Raw genomic sequence first — 16,382 nt, 5'->3', positions numbered from 1 at the left:
ATGAAGTTATTTGGTTTGTCTCTGTGTTCTCTTTCCACATGATAAGACAAATCAACAACTGGTCTGTTTCATCACAGATGTTCTGAAGATAGCTCACAGCAGCTGAACACTGAGTCCACTGACCTATATTTGATTCACAAGTACAAGATGCACAGACACTGGGCCAAGTGCCCTGAAAAGGCACTGGATACGTCACAGGCAGTGTGTTTTCAGTCTCCACAGAGTCATGCTGAAATGAAGAGTCACAGCCAATATTATGAATGCCTGGAAACTGCATGAACAAACGAGAATGTAAATCTGAAATTTAACTAATCATAGAATCAATGATGTCATAGACTTCCCTCTCTCTAGAGAAGATAACAAAATGTGACAACTCCTTTTTTAATGAGGGTTGACCCACAAGCCAGTTTCTCACAACATATAAGAAACACACAGAAAATATATGTATTATTGGTCTAAGCTTGTTCTGGAAAAGTTTCTTCCTCACTGTTTTATATTGCTTCCAAATATTAACAATTCGTGTAAACTCTGGGGATAAAATTGAATCCGATTTACAATGTAGCAGTCTGTGTCTTCTGTATATTTTGTGGTGTTTGATGAACACTGGCAAACCAGCCACAACCCAACTCCAAGTTCACTATTCATTCCTGAGAATTATGCACTCAGAAACTCTGAGTGTACCGGATATTAAAAGACTGGTGCTCCCATCTTATCCATCCTGTACAGGCTGAAGTAGAACTGGTGAGGTGACCATGGGAGGAAGGGAGTTGGAATGAAGATGCATCAAAACAAAGAGCTGTGGGCTGGGTTGTTGGCTTGACAAATGAGGTATGTGCAGAATGAACTAGAACAGCTGTGGGTTAAGTATGAAGTCAGAAGAGGGAGGCTATGAGCTGAATGTGTGTGACAAAAGGCTGTGTCACAACATTTAGGTTCTCGGTGGAAGCATGCGGTGGGAAGGACTGAAGGTGGTCATTGCCTAAGACACCACAGCCTGTACCATTGCAGGGATGCAGATTCACCTCAGTAGCAGAGGCCCTAGCCTGCACTCAACTTGCCTTCCCTCCTGCTATCTGAGGCCATCTGTACCCTTTTCCTCGGTGTCCAGCACAGCTCAGTTCAAATCACATGCTCAGCCCAAGCATGTTTTGGGCTGAACATGAGGGGATCCATTTTTATCATTTTATATCCCAGCAGTCTATTTCTTGTCAATTGTGTCACATGCAGTTCTCACAGCTCCCTCCCTACATTCCTGCCCATAATCCAGTGTAATATTCTGCTCTCTAAACACCTTCACACTTTCCCATCACCCATCTCCCATTGCTACTCTCCATGCTCACACACCAGTAAAATTTACCCCCATGCATTTCTTTCCTTTTGGCCACTGCACAGACTCTTCTCCCTTACAGGTAGACTTGTAAGTTTTCTTGTTTTAGTGGCCAGACAGATTTTCATGTTCTTCCACCCTCTTGGGGAGGTTAGTACATCATGATTTGTGCTGCAAATTAGACCTACCTGTACAAGAAACAAACGCTTGATAAAGGCTCATTGGTAGAACAAGTTAAGTATAATCTAACATCCAAGTCCACTAATCCAGAAGTTTCAAAACCAGAGCCAACACAGAAGAGACCAGACATCCCATAAACTAGAGAGTGGGGACTGATGATTATGGTATCTGAGTTCAGAATATATGCCTGCCCGTCCAGTGATGACTTGCTTAACAGTTGCTTGGAAGAACTTGTTCTAAGTAAGAAATGTGCTAGCAAATTTTGTTTGAGTTTTTTATTGCTAAAGTGCTCTTCAGAAGGCAGGGCTCTGATCAAAGCTACACAGTAAATAGAATATATTTCAGTAACACTCTAAAATAGGAAACACTACTTATTGGAGTTTTAGGTTTTTCTCTGGGTCAGAATTCCTGGTAGGTTTACATTTCAAGGTGTTTCCCATGAGTGCTTTCAACATACATTTCTTCAAGTGTTGTCAGATACAAAAGATTAAAATAGTTTAATTCTCTATTGTGACCAGTTAGAAGGAACGAATGGCTACATCAGTGCTCAAGAGCAACATGTGGCTGTGATGCAAGTTACTGGGAGTATCTGTGAAACTGTGAACTTCTCTAGAGTCTGGGAACAGTTCTACTGGACTGCAAGAAAACTAAAAAGAGAATTGCCCTCAATACGTTTCCTCACATGCTATTGTAACAGACAGATAGCATAGAAATGCCAAAAATTATGTTTCACCATTGTTTCTGCCTGCCAAAAACTTCCTACCAAAAATTCTGTGTCAGTTTTCCACCAGAATTTCCCACTGGAGTTTTCCTACCAAAAGATCCTGCGATTGTTTAGGGTTATCATATCTCTTTGAACATCTGGATAGGGCTAAGTGCCAAAAAAACACAGAAAACCTCCTTTGAATGCTATAAAAGTTGAGGAAAAATTTGGGAAAAGCAGGGAAAGAGGACTGGGAAAGAGAACTGGCTATAGCAGCTGAGAATTTCTCCCCTACTTCACCCTCACCTTTTCCTCCTGCCAATGTATGCTGCCTGCCTGCACTGGAGACTGGAGCTCTCTGGTCCAAAGAGGTCCATGTGCTGCCTGCCTGCCACTGGAGAGCTGGAACTCTGTTGGCTCAAAGAGGACTGAGACCCACCACGCCACCTGAGTGAGTTGTATCTTATCCTTCTACCTTGACCGTATTTCTGAGGGCCGAAAGGTACAGCTGGACTGGGACCTCTGCACAGCCTGGGACACAGCTTGGCATGAGCAGTGAAACCCACACCCTGGCTGCATTCCAGAGAACTAAAGTTGCTAAGATCCCCTGCAGCTAAAGAGATAATATTGAAAAGCTGCAGAGACAGAGAAAAAAAAAGGCAGAAAACTGCTTCTCCCACACACACAGGCCAGCTTGACGGAAAGGTAGTTTAGGTGGTATCTTTTCTCTGCTTCTGAAAGTAATCTTAGCATTTTCCACCCTTTTCTTATTTTTTCCTCTTTCTCTTTGTATCTCTTAGCAATTAATAAAATCAGTTTTGGTATCAACAGATAACTTGTATGAGTTTTAATTTTGCTCAAGGGAATATTCGAATCTGAAGTTCTTTCTGCAATATTTAAGCAGATTGTAACAGCTACCACACAAGGATACTACTAGCTGCAGCTTTCATTTTGAAGGCACAGTTAGTGGAAAAGAAAAAGAAAGGAATAAGAAGCTTTGTAGTAGAGGAGAGAGTGAGTTACCTGCGTTCCCAGCAGGATGGTCATTGAAGGCGTTATCAGGGCAGAGAACATGATAAAACATATGAGAACAAAGTTTCACAAACAGTAAAAAAGTACAAGGAAAAACCTCTTACTTCAGCTATTCTCCCCCAGAATCAACCAATTTATAAGACTTTAAGAAAAATTCTACATGAATCATTCCACATGGCATCAGAGTAAAGGAAAATATTAATTATAATGTAGAACCTTTAAGGCAACCATAAGAACTATAAGATAACTAAAAAATTAATTTATATGTGTATTGGCATGGGGTTTTTTCTTAACAAACCTATAGCATTCCAATCCTTTAAACTGGTAAAAACAAGAAAATTTGGGAATAATATTCACATTTGGAAAAAGAAATGTTAAATCAAAAATACTATTAGCCAGTTTGCAGGTGGAAGTGGAAGGCTTAGACAAAATTTGTTAAAGAAGCCCTGCTGTTGATTCATGAGGTGCAGAAAGTATCCAGTCTTAGCATTAGATTTTGTAAACAGTTTAAATTTAAGAGAATATGGAAGTGTGATTGAACCACTTTTGTCCCACAGGTTTTTGTAGCGACTAGTTCACAGACCCAGGTTGTATGGACAAACTGAATTGTTTATTGATTACAACCTTCAGTGTATATAGGATTTGGGGAAGGAGCATGCATGCCAGTACTTTTCCACTACATTCATAGACGGGGTTCCAGGGGGAGGGATACACAGGAGGTACTTTTCCAACACACAGGTAAGCTAGCATTTTTCCATTATAGTTACAACCACCGATGGGGCAAGCTAAACAAAGCTATAAAAAGAACTATCACGCGCTTTTTACAAGTCTCTTAGTCTGTCTTGCTTATCACAGATGAGGCAAGGCTTCAAGCAGTGACTGCAAACAGTTCTTCCTTGCTTTTGCTTAAATCCCATAGCATCTTGCTGAAATCTCTTCTCATTTCTGCAGTGTCATGATGAATCTGCATTCCCACGGGTTTTAATGATGAAAAACTGAGAATATTTATATAAAATGAATCATTTATTATTACAAATGATCCAACAAAAGATCTTAATCAGAATTATTTACTAGATAATATAAATGCTAAAACTACTAGCAGCATAGCAGAGGATAGTGCACTATATTAAAGCAATTATTGAAGTGATTATATTAAAGCTACTAAAAAAGAAATCATTATTAAGTAGAGGTTTGATGTAACTCATAACAATGTTTATGGGAAGATTTCTTTCTCTCAACCTCGAGGACTATTACGAGGAGCATCCCCAGCCCATGGGAGGAATCTCCATGCATACACCCCAGAAAGGGTTATGTCAGAAGATCTTGACTGTGTGAAAGGGAACTGGACTTTCGTAGTATAAAGTGAAGGACTGACAGTCATTTGACTCCAGTGGTTGCCTCACCATCAGGATGTTAATTTGGGGTTGAACCCAGAGTGGTTTCAACATCTTCTGGCCTGGCCTGTCATCTCCCTCAGCCTACCACCGATACATTTGCAAATGGGCATTGTCTTGGTCACATCCTCAGGGGATGATGTCCTGCCACAGTCAGCCAATAAGAGTAGAAAAGTAGCGAATTTAACAAAGTTCATATGTCCATGTGAACTATAATGGACAATCATAGAATAACTATTTGGATTGAAAACCTGTTTCTCTATGCATAGAATTATATATGAATATATGAATTAATATTTGCACTAGTCTTGGTTTACACAACACTTAATATTGGCAGCCTCTACTTTGGCACTAATTATCCTTTTCCACCTCTAAATGGAAACAGTATTTCTGGTTGGAAACATGCAATCCAATCTTTAACCAGAACCTCTCCTTACACAGATGTACACAAGCTTTTGCCACCAGGACATCAAGTGATTATGGTACTGCTCAAGTGTCCACAATCTGGAGTTAGAAAAGGTTGCAGTTCTCTTCAGTTTGCTTTAGATCTTGAACCTTTTTTCCTAATAAGACATTTCTTTGACATCTGGGCACATCCTAATAGCTGAGATACTGTCACAAAGCTATTTATTACTCATAAGGAATAAATGACTTTACAAGATTTTAAATCAACACCTACATTTTCTGTTTCAGTCAAAACCTGAATTGTGACACATATAATTACCAAGATGTTGTCTTAGTACATTTGTGACTAATCTTTCTACTAAATTATTACTTTATTTAGTACCGCTTTTGCTGCATTTTCTTGGTCATCAAATTTGTTAATTGTTTAGTTTGTCATTTCCACCCCCCTCAGCTCTCTCAGGCTGCATTCTTAGTTAGTTTTCTTCAACAGAGTTTTTAATTTGTAGTGATAAATACATCTATTAGTCTATTGCTCCCACTTCTCTTCCTTGGTCTATTTCTTTTTCTTCTGTAGTACAATAATTACAGTTTCTATTACCTTGATATCATCAATGTATCATCAAAATGCTATGTAATTTTTTCCTGCTATGAAGTAACTTAGAAAAAATTTTAATAAAGCTTAAGCCAACTCCACCCACTCATCACTTAATTCCAGGCCAATTTTATTTTTTTCATTTACTACTAACATTTACCTCCTCCTGTATTCTAGTTCTTCAATTTCTATTTCTAATATTATGGAGAGAAACAATCTAAAATACAGATTTGTCAGTTTGGCTACCAAATTTGTTGATTTGAGCTAAAAGACTATCTAACAGGCAGATTAATTCAACTATTACTCAACTTCTGTTGAATTTCTTCTTCACACTATGAAGGACATCTTTTATGATTGCACCAATAAGCAGTTTAAGATAATATTAACTACAGAGATTTTTACCGTGAATTATCTTGACTAATTTTTCATCACCTTATGTTTTCAGATAATGTTGTCCAAGCTTCCATTTAACATACAGGCATGAAGAGTGTCCTAAAATATACCCAATGCAACAACAATTTTGAGAAAAGACGACTTGTGTTTGCAGACTTGGCTTAACCTTTGACCATGCCTATCTATAGCCATGCCAGACATACCAAGCAATGAAGCAGGGCCAGGGTCCACCCTGCAGCAAAAAGAGCTGGAGCCAGAAGCAGGGATGGAGACTCACAGCATACACTGTGGGGTGAGGGTGTCCATCCAGGAGGTCATCTACCTACAGAGATGGAGATGGAGATGGAGGCCAGCATTGCTGGGATGTCACTGGGGCAGAGGCTGGCAGCTCTGGGCCAGACTCAAACAGGGTCCTGTGCCATGGCCAGGGATTGTGGGCAGCCCCAGCAAAGGCTTTCTGGTGCTCTCAGGGCCCTGACAGACTGTTTCTCTGGCTTCATGCTACCTTTTGCCCTTGATACATGTGGTTGCAATCAGCTAACACTCTAGGTTCCATATTTCCTATAAGTCCTTAAGAGGGACTCCTCAAATAGATCTCTGAACAAAAGATTGAATATATAAGTATTCCTTATTTGAAAGACTAATAATGAAATTGCTCCAGATTTTAGTGTGACAGTATCTGGCATTAAATGTACCTCCCCATGGCAAGGCACTTCTACTGGAAGATAAATTAAGCTGTTGATGCATTTTCTTATTTCCTGTGGCAAAGATTTTGCTCCTGGCTCTGGAAGCAGACAAGTCCTCACAGTCAGCTCTTAACTCCTCACAGAATCTTGGCAGTGGATTGCAGGGACTTTGCTGCAGGTTTCTCTCATACAGAGCATTTCTAGGACATAAGTAAATGTTTTATGAGGATTTAAGGACTAGGGAGCTGGCTCGATTAACAGAGAGGGTCAAAGAAAGGCACAAGATGATTCTACAACCTAAAAATGGAGCAAAGCTTCAGTAAAGCAGAGTTGGTAGAATTAGGCTCCTTCTGTCCACACGATGGTGAATATTACTTATTTCTGAATTGAACCAGGTAGTTCACCAGGACATAAAGATACAACACAACATTTACATTAATCAGTGATAATTCTGGGGTGGTGCTTATAAAAGCATTAGTGTTGCTTTGGCAAGAATATCATCTTGCTTGACAGAACTGTTTGAAGTAGCAATGTTGGACTTTCCACTATTCCAAGAATATTCTCCTTGCTTTTAGAATATTAAGCTTCTGAAAACATCCTTGTATCTGCTTCAGTGAAAGGACCATATGTTTGCAAGTTGCTACACTCAAAATGAATTAGACTTTGTGCAGAACTTGTGCCAGTGTAAAAATAAAAAGATCTATCACTTAATTTGCTTTAATTTCCTGACAGTATAAGGTATATTTTGTGCAATGAGTACTAATGAAAATATTTTCTGTAATAGAGCAGATCCAGGAGCTGTGTAGATATATTTTAGGAGACTTTAGAGCTCCATATCATTTTTCAGCAAGTTAACATCTCACTTTTAAATTAGGGAAATATTCTTGTCATCTCACAGAGGCTTACTCAAAACCGTGCTTCCAAATTGTTATTGGATTTCTGATTTTCTATTGAATATATTATTCAAGGAGTTTTCTGCTTCAGACAAATTAGGTAATTCTTATTTTGAATTCATCACACAACTAAATAACCTACTTCTAACCAGCACCTATTCCCCTTACAAGGAAAAACCTTTCAAATCCCTGTAAGGCAGAAGAAGTATCAAATATGGAATTTACTTCCTTACAGCGCCTTTAACATCCTGTTTCAAATTAATTTTTTAAAATTAATTAGTCGTTTGTAATGAATCCACACTTTAGGCTAAGTATTACACTTTTATATGTTGCTCTGTAGATCTTGTCCAATTCAAAGCACTTAAAAAAAAACAGAGTCCCATGAATACTGACAAGAGAAATAGGAACAACAACAGGCAGGGAAAAAAAAGCTGCAGATGATTTGTTCATTGCTACTAGGAAGTCATATTGAAGTTAAGTCTGAAAAGCAAAACTTCTGTGTTACTAGTCTAAAAAAGAATATAGGTTTTTTCCTGCCTCACTCTTCTATCCTTTTCAACTCAAACCCAACAATTATGGCATGCTTAGGCACATCTTTTATTTCTGTTTTACCTTTTTTCAGATTTTGAGCTGACTCAGAGGCCTCTGTCACCTATTTAGAACATGAGCAAGAGAGTTGTGGATCAATTTTTGACTTCTGGAAGGATGAACTTTAGGTACTAAGAAACAACAGGAACTGGATATCAAATCAGAGGACATCAGAGGACACATCCCAGCAGTAAGCCGCTTGCTTTCCAATATGCTGTAGTTCATCTGGATGTAAACTTTCTTCATACATTATTTGGCCTCAGTTTGACAAGGCAAAATAAAATTTATTCTAGAGTTTCAGATTCCATAAGGGAGAACAAGAGCTGTCACACTGACTGGGTAACAAGAGGGAAAATTTAATGTATGTTCTCAGTGTTTAGCTTTTTCAGACAATGATTATCAGCACTTGAGTGTCTCTGTAGGAACTATAAAACTGTGATACTTTCCTAATACGGAAAATAGAGTTGTGCATCTGGTTTCTTTAATTCTCATCTTTGTTTAACTTAGGAACCACTGACTCATACTCCCTTTGGATGTATCTCTTGCTCTTTTTTACGCTGTTCTCTTACTCTTTTTTATGTCATTCCTATGACTAAAATAGGATTCCTGAAATGCTAATTTGTTGACCTTGAAGTTTGCTTTTGAATTCATTTTTATGTTGTGATTTGAATAACATGTGTGGTGTTTTAAAATATGAAGCCATCAGTTAAACAGAAAATCATCATTCTTCAAAATATGTCTGGGATCTTGCAAGAGAACTTAAAGTTCCATATTCTCCTAGCTTAAACATCATATGAAAGAGGTGGGTAATGGGATTTGTTCCACATATACTAGGCCAGTATTCTTTTAATTTTTACATTTCTTGGTGTATAATCCAAAGCAGTGGTATCCTTTTAGTTTTCCAAAGTTTGCTTTGTTTTAATAACCTTGATTAACACCGAAAGAAATAACTGACCAGAGTGTCAGAGGATGTGAAGATGCTTCTGCAGCATCTTTGGCAAGACAACTCACTAATCATGGAAAACAGATATGCCAAGCTCAGTGATTTCTGTTAATAAGAGTCATGATATCTGAATCACGAGTCTCACCAAATTATCATGTCTCACCAAAACTGAAAGACCCCTACCTCTTACCTTTTCAATAATACACATGTACATAATTCTCAGAAACAGAGATGACACTCTGACAGCTTATCACAATGCTGAAAAAAACTCCAAAACTGAAGAACAAAATTTGTTAAATCAAGCCTTCGACAGATATAATGGTTTATTTTGTCATGCAATTTTAAATCAGATCTTCCAAGTGTTATATTTCATTCCACAATGTTTCAATATTATTTATTTTTAAAAGATTTATTCAATGCCAGAAAACATTGTAGTATTTTGAAGTACTAATAAAATACCATTTTTCTTAACACAAAGCTCTCATGGTTTGAGATTCTGATTGAACAAAATAGTAAGCACTATAATGCTTAGTAATTCTAATACTAATTTTAATTTTAAGAAATTAAGGGGAAGCATTAATGAAACTCTATTGAGATGTAACGATTTGCTTCAGTTTGTTGCTGTTTGTAGTCTCAAAGACTGGATGCAAAGCTCAGAGACACAATGGAAGTCTGCATAATTATTAGGATAGTTTGGATCAAGGTCTAATAAGCTATTTTCCTTTAATTTCTGTGTCCCTGTAAAGGACATCTTTTTGGTTTCAAACTACTTTTAGTTGGTCAAGTTTAGAACATTTAGAAGAGCACTGTACAGTGCCCAATTTGAGGCAGAACAGAATAAAGTGTGTTTATGTTACTATGAGCTGGCTAAGATTCTAGGAAAGTAGATTCAGGGAGCTAAGAAAAATCTGAGAGGTGTCATTTACGCAGAAGAAAAAAAAGACAAAAATAATTTAAAATATTCTTATTGGAGTTAGTTATTATAAAATAAAGTTTGATGCTGCTCACCGTAAATATATACTGTGTGATTCCTACCCACATCTTTCAAATTTAATTTGTTAAGCCCCAGGACTGTAACAGTTACTTTTATCAAACAAAATCAAAGTGAGAAAAGACATGTAAGTCTTATATTGGAAATACATAGCAGTTCTGAATCCATTAATTCACTTTCTCTTTAGGGTAGATTTGGTTCTAGCTTCTGCAATAAATAAACATAGTGTTTCATGGCATTGTTTGGCCAAGACAGAAATCCTAGTCCATCTTTGTAGCTGAGAACTAAAGTGGCACAGTAGTCCTGGAAAGCTCAGGAGTCTCTTTAGACATTGGCATTGACTGTTGTGTGAGTGTGTCCTGGAGACACAGGTGGAAGTGGTTCTAGCCTAGATAATGAGTTCACACAACCCAACAGCCTTTAACAGGAAGTTATTAACTCATTTAATCCTTGAGCTGAAAGGAATGTTTTCTTAATATGTCTATGAACTTCTGTAACTTCCGTACATTTGCATTTTCAATTTTTTTGTATACAAGATGCACCAGTAAAATACAATCCTGAATTGAATAATTTACCCTGAACTGAATAATTTATAAGGACAATTTAAAACCTTTTCTGAGCAATCATATGGACCTGCACTGTATTCTACTATTGTTTTAACATCCTCCAAGGAAATGATATAATGTTTTGGCCATCTAATTTTATGTATCAGAAGAAACGCAACAGAACAAACCACCAAAGGAACAAATAGAAGCAAAGAATTTTCTCTTGGGAGTCTGGTTCTCAAAGCCCAGATATGAATGTAAATTGTACGGTCACAACTACATCATTGTCCCCATGTGAGCTGCTAGTGTACACAGATCTGATACACAGTGAACTGTATTTGCAAAGGAATATTTCAATGCTTAATCGCCTGGAAGTTAGGAACTAGAGAAAAATGAAAGAAATATAAATAGACAAAAGAATTCTGGAAATACAGGTTGACAGGTATTAGTCCTAGAGCTTGAGTTTGCTCTAATTAATGACAGAAAATGCTAAAATGTTCCAGACTAGAGGATTTCTTAAATTAAATATTATCAATTATTTCTGCAGATTAATTTGAAGTCCTCGTCAGAGGATTCTGAGATTCAAGGACTTCTAGATTTTTAAATCATATGCTTTTCTTGAAATGCAGATGCAATGAACATGCCCTTTTTTGTCTCAAATTCTTCCAGAGAGCATGTATTTTACTTTTATTTAAATTGAGGTCCTCATGTCAGTGGCTTTCTGACGGCTTTCTCTGAGACATACCCCCCTAAGTAAATCTAAGGGTAGGATTGCTTTTTCATATTAAAAGAAAAATGAAACAGAATGTTACTTTATTAGCTGGCAGGTTAAGAAGGTAAATGGTAAAGTGACTTATCTGAACCCAGTTGCAGAACTGCCCATGTGGTCCTGAACCACAAGCTCTTTCTTCAGCAGTGGATACTTTGAAGGTAAAAGTCATTTGCGAAAAAATGAAGAGAGAACATTTGGAAGCTAACTAAGGATCTGGGATGCAAAATAAGTTATCAAAACATGTCACATCAAAACTCTTACATGACTGTTCATTTCTGGTGCTCTGGTTTAGACACGCAGAGCATCCTTATATGTTGATTGAGAAGTTTAATATTTTTTCAAAGGGCTGATGTTTTATAGTTTCTACTATTTCAGGTAGCGGATACTCCTTGAACTCAGTTGGAATGATGAAACAGTTACTTCCTATGAGGACAAAGCATAGAAAAGGATGAGGACCATATTAGGCAATAGACTTCACAGTGATTTACTAACAAAAAAGGAATGCTGAGGCTTAGGGGTCTTGCAGCCATTGAAGTGTTTTGGCAAAAGTTCACCCTTGTGGTTAGAAACATGAGTTCGCTATAATTCTTACTTTAAGTGTATCCTTTTACTTAATGGCATACCTTTGCAAATACTTGCGTAGGCTCCATTTCCCATTCTGTAATGCATTTCTCTTTCCACAGAGTAAACGTGGAAGAATCCCCAGTCCTCAGTACACCACTCAAAGTCTGATTTCCCTGTAAACTGCATTTTACATATGTAGTTTCATTCCCACTAAACAGTAATTAAATTTTGACATTGCTGAACATTTTAAATATTCAATACAGCTTACTTTTAATGAGACACAGCCAGGAGGCAGTTAGATTAAGTTAATTTTTATTTAGGTTTGAACAAAAATTCTTCTGGTATTTATGTATAGTCTCATTGTTTCCATTTCTATCACATATTGAAGAGGAAGGAGGGAATTATGCCTGATGGGGATGAGGAAGGTGGCCTACCACCTCACAGAGGAGAAACTGAGGAGCCAGGCTCTTAGTCTCCTTTGGCATGCAAACTGCAGCAAAAGCTTCCTTCCACAATGTCAGAAACCAGGGGTGCACATAGCCTTTAACTTTCCACCTCCGAGTATGTCTCACCAGCCACCTTAGACCTTTTGGTAACCCACCCTTTTATGGCAATATCCCTGTTTGCATTTCAGGGATGCCAGTGCCACAAGAGATAATCTCTTCAGGTATCTCAGCCTGGGATCTCTTCAGGGCTCTATGCACAACAAATCTGTACCTGCACACACACCAATCTGTATACCCATGAGTACTAAATGTTTGCATATACCTCCTTAATAATAGCTATTAATATATGTAACTATAATTGTCACAATAAATCATAATAATAGATTCACAGGATCAGAGAAGTGTTGAGATTGGAATGGACCTCTAGAGCTCATTTAGTCAAAGCCTTTCTCAAAGCAGGGTCAAATACAGCGGGTCGCTCAGGACACTCTCCAGTCAGCGATAATCATCAAAAAAGGTAATGTTTTTTAAAAACTCACCACAAATTCCAGGTGTCTGGGATCATGGGATATACCATTCACACAAAAGAAACTGATTTATTTGGGGCCCACACTTGTGAGTAGATTGTTTTATAGTAAATGCTTTGAAAATATTGATTTGCGTGTATCTTCTTCACTCAATAATCAAGGTCATGATTGCCTAGATGTTAAGTAGGTGCAGTGAAGAGCTATTTTAATCCCATTACGGCATGTGGTGCATGCAGATTGGAGCTGGCAAACAATACCAGCAACAACAAATCTGTTCATATGCAGGTTTACTGTCATCTAAAAAAGTTTAAATTTGGTAAAAATTATCAATAGTTTCACTGGATCTTGCTTATGATGTACCCAACATCAGATCAGCACTCAAGTCTTCTATGGTTGAAAACAAGATATTTTTTTATTTTTACCTTTTCTTTTAGATTAAACAGGATCCATTCTTCACCACATTCAGGGCAGGACCACAAAAGGCTCTCGTCTTGCAGGATTGTGGTAGCACCACTTGAAAGCTACCAGTGGCTTAGCAGAGCATGTTGTCAATCTTGTTTTCTGGTATTTTGCAAGCACAGTCAGTTTTGCTGCATGGAATAAGGAGCAGACAAATCTGTGACAGTGACATCTAGACTAAACATCATAGCTTCTTGCAGCTGCAACACAATGAATTTGATCTACGAAGTCCTTTCTTTTTTCATATTCCAATATATATTACCATTATCTACAAACTCCCACTTCCCAGAGCTATTTAAGTTCACTGTATGGCCAAACCAACTGGAAGACTCCATTTGCCAGGTCTTCAGAGAAAAATTACTGGGAGGTTACAAAATCTTTGAAAGAGACATTGTGCCACTAAACAGTAAAATATAATTGCTGCAAAAGCAATTAGTGAAAACTTGCTGTTCAGTATTTTCTATTTTTTTTTTCATCCAACACTTCCTTTCTTCATGCCAAAAAGACAACTGAAAAGAACTTCCAAGAAATCAGCTTATGTGCCTGTGCGGTCAGGGTCATGGTAAGAACAAAATCTGCCTCCTTTCTGGATTTTGGATTAATTTTGGCTGGAAATAGGCATGTACAAATGATTTACCTCTCCCATTCCATTTTTTTTATGTTGTAAGCGTTCCAGACATAGACATGTTGATATTAACTGGCCTTGCAATCAGATAAAACCACCTAAACTGATTAATGACTGATAGCATATTTTTAAATAACTCTTTAATATCCACTGCACCCATTTTTTTTATATTTTTGGGTTGTTTTTTTTTTTTAATGAGGCAAATTGACCTCTTTTTTTTTCTGGAAATTTGCTTTATAAACAACATTATTAATATATGCACATAAAAGAGTACACTGGTGACATCATTAGCATGGATAACGTACATCATCTGACAATTCTTGGCTGTAACTTGTGAGGAAGCAATATATGGCCAGTGCTTTGAAAACCTTAAAAATACAAATTTATATTATTTTTGTATTGAATTCTGTTTATCAGTTTGGGTGACTCCCACCTTCACGCTTGTGAAAACATATCAAGAATGGTGTGATCTGCAATGATTGCCATTATAAATACTTTATAAGGAGCTGTTTCATATTTTATTATGTTCCAAAATGAAAATAAACTGTATTCTGTTTTCATTCTTCATTTGGAATTTCCGTTGACATCAATAGAACCGTTGGGCAAAATTAAAGAGAACAGGCTTAAAGCTTAGGGAAGTAACCAGGTTTCTTTCAGGGGGAAAAGCATCAAGTGGACTCTATTTTTTCTGTTGTATTTCCCTTCATCTTGGCTCTAACTCTACACATATACACATGCTGCACTATCTGTCCAGCAGGAAATTACAATAATTATTATCAGTGGGGAAAAAGTAAAAAATATTTGATGATAACCAGGGCTATGTCCCTGTAGCATCTTATCCTTAAGAAATTAACTCCCCCATTAGGATCTCAGAGAACTCTTCGGATGTTTATAAATTAGGGTACTGTTTACACAGAATATTATTTCTCAGAGTGCTTAATTTCACCTAATTATCATATTACATCAGACATTTCAAAAAAGATGTATATGGTATGAGATGAAGTTCCACATGGAGTTACGCACAAGGTTTACCCTTGGCACCTTACTTTAAATTTCAAATTAACAATCTATTTTTAACTCAGGAGTTATCTGGAAGAAAAAAAATAAATTGTCCTTTACTCTTTTTTCCCTATACGCTACAGCATTTTCATGTTTTTAATGTAGAATTTCTTAGAAATATTATTTTTGAAAAAACTCATCACCTATTAGAATCTTTATTTTTTTGTTTGTTTGTTTACTGTCAGAGGGACACTGCTTGATCCTCAGAAAAAACTTGTTTCTATTGTTAATTTTATCATTTTTGACCCCGAAAAAATTGTAAATTCATTGGCATTTACAATGTCAAAACAATTTACTCCAAGGAGTGTGTTCAAAATTATGACATTTTTCATGTCATGACAAAATCTGGCGGTGGGTGTTGTCATGGACACAATAACTACATAAGAAAAATAATATATATTTAGCTTTTTGGCCATTGTTTTCCTTCAAATGTTTTGTATCTCTAAATCAGTTGAACATTATTCCCCCAACTCTATTTTCTCTGCCCTTCTTTACATTTTGTGTTGCTTTTACCCTTGATTGTTAGTGCAGGTTTCTGTCTCATGGTTTTCTATTTCTTTCTCTTAATGAGCACCCTCTCACACTCCAAGTACGATTTTTATTTCATTTTATCTGTCATCCATCATGCTTACTTTACTTGCTTTTTTCCTTCTCACTTTCTTGTCTTCTTTTTAGCTGAGAATTGGAATGGCACAACAGCTCTGGAAAGGCCAGAAGTTTCTTTGGACATAGGTACTGGTTATTGTGTAACTGTATCCTGAAGACACAGGTGGATGTAGTTCAGTAATATTGTGTGGTTTTTCTATACAGAGATGCATGCAATACATAGTTTAATGCAAAGGCTACTGTATACCATATGGGTGTATAGTATATATGAGGCTGGGACTCCTAACAAGTTCTTCAAAAGTGTTCTAATGACATGTAAATGGACTTGGTGATGGTTGGATTCAATGTTCTTAAAAGTCTTTTTCAGCCTAAAGAATTTTGTGATTCTTTAAATCAAGTAATGTCTGCAACAGTGTCTGGACGTGATGAAAGCTCAAGCATATCCAAATATATTTGCAATTTTAGATGCTCAAGGCTATGAAGCAATAGCACTTGTCTTCCTGTTTTGAATGTTCCTGTGCAGTTTATGTATCAAGTTATAAATTAAGAACAATGAAGAAAGAAAGAGTAGACTGACCACAGGGATCTTAATTTGTTACTGAGTGACAAATGGTTTTTATAAGACAGCAGTGAAAGCATTCTGTGCAAAGAC

The sequence above is a fragment of the Manacus candei genome, unplaced genomic scaffold (genome assembly GCF_025592945.1).
Source record: "Manacus candei isolate 608988 ecotype Guabito, Panama unplaced genomic scaffold, ASM2559294v1 h1tg000011l, whole genome shotgun sequence".
Lineage (NCBI taxonomy): Eukaryota > Metazoa > Chordata > Aves > Passeriformes > Pipridae > Manacus > Manacus candei.
The sequence above is the reverse complement of the archived record's forward strand: the minus strand, read 5'-3'. Positions refer to the sequence as shown.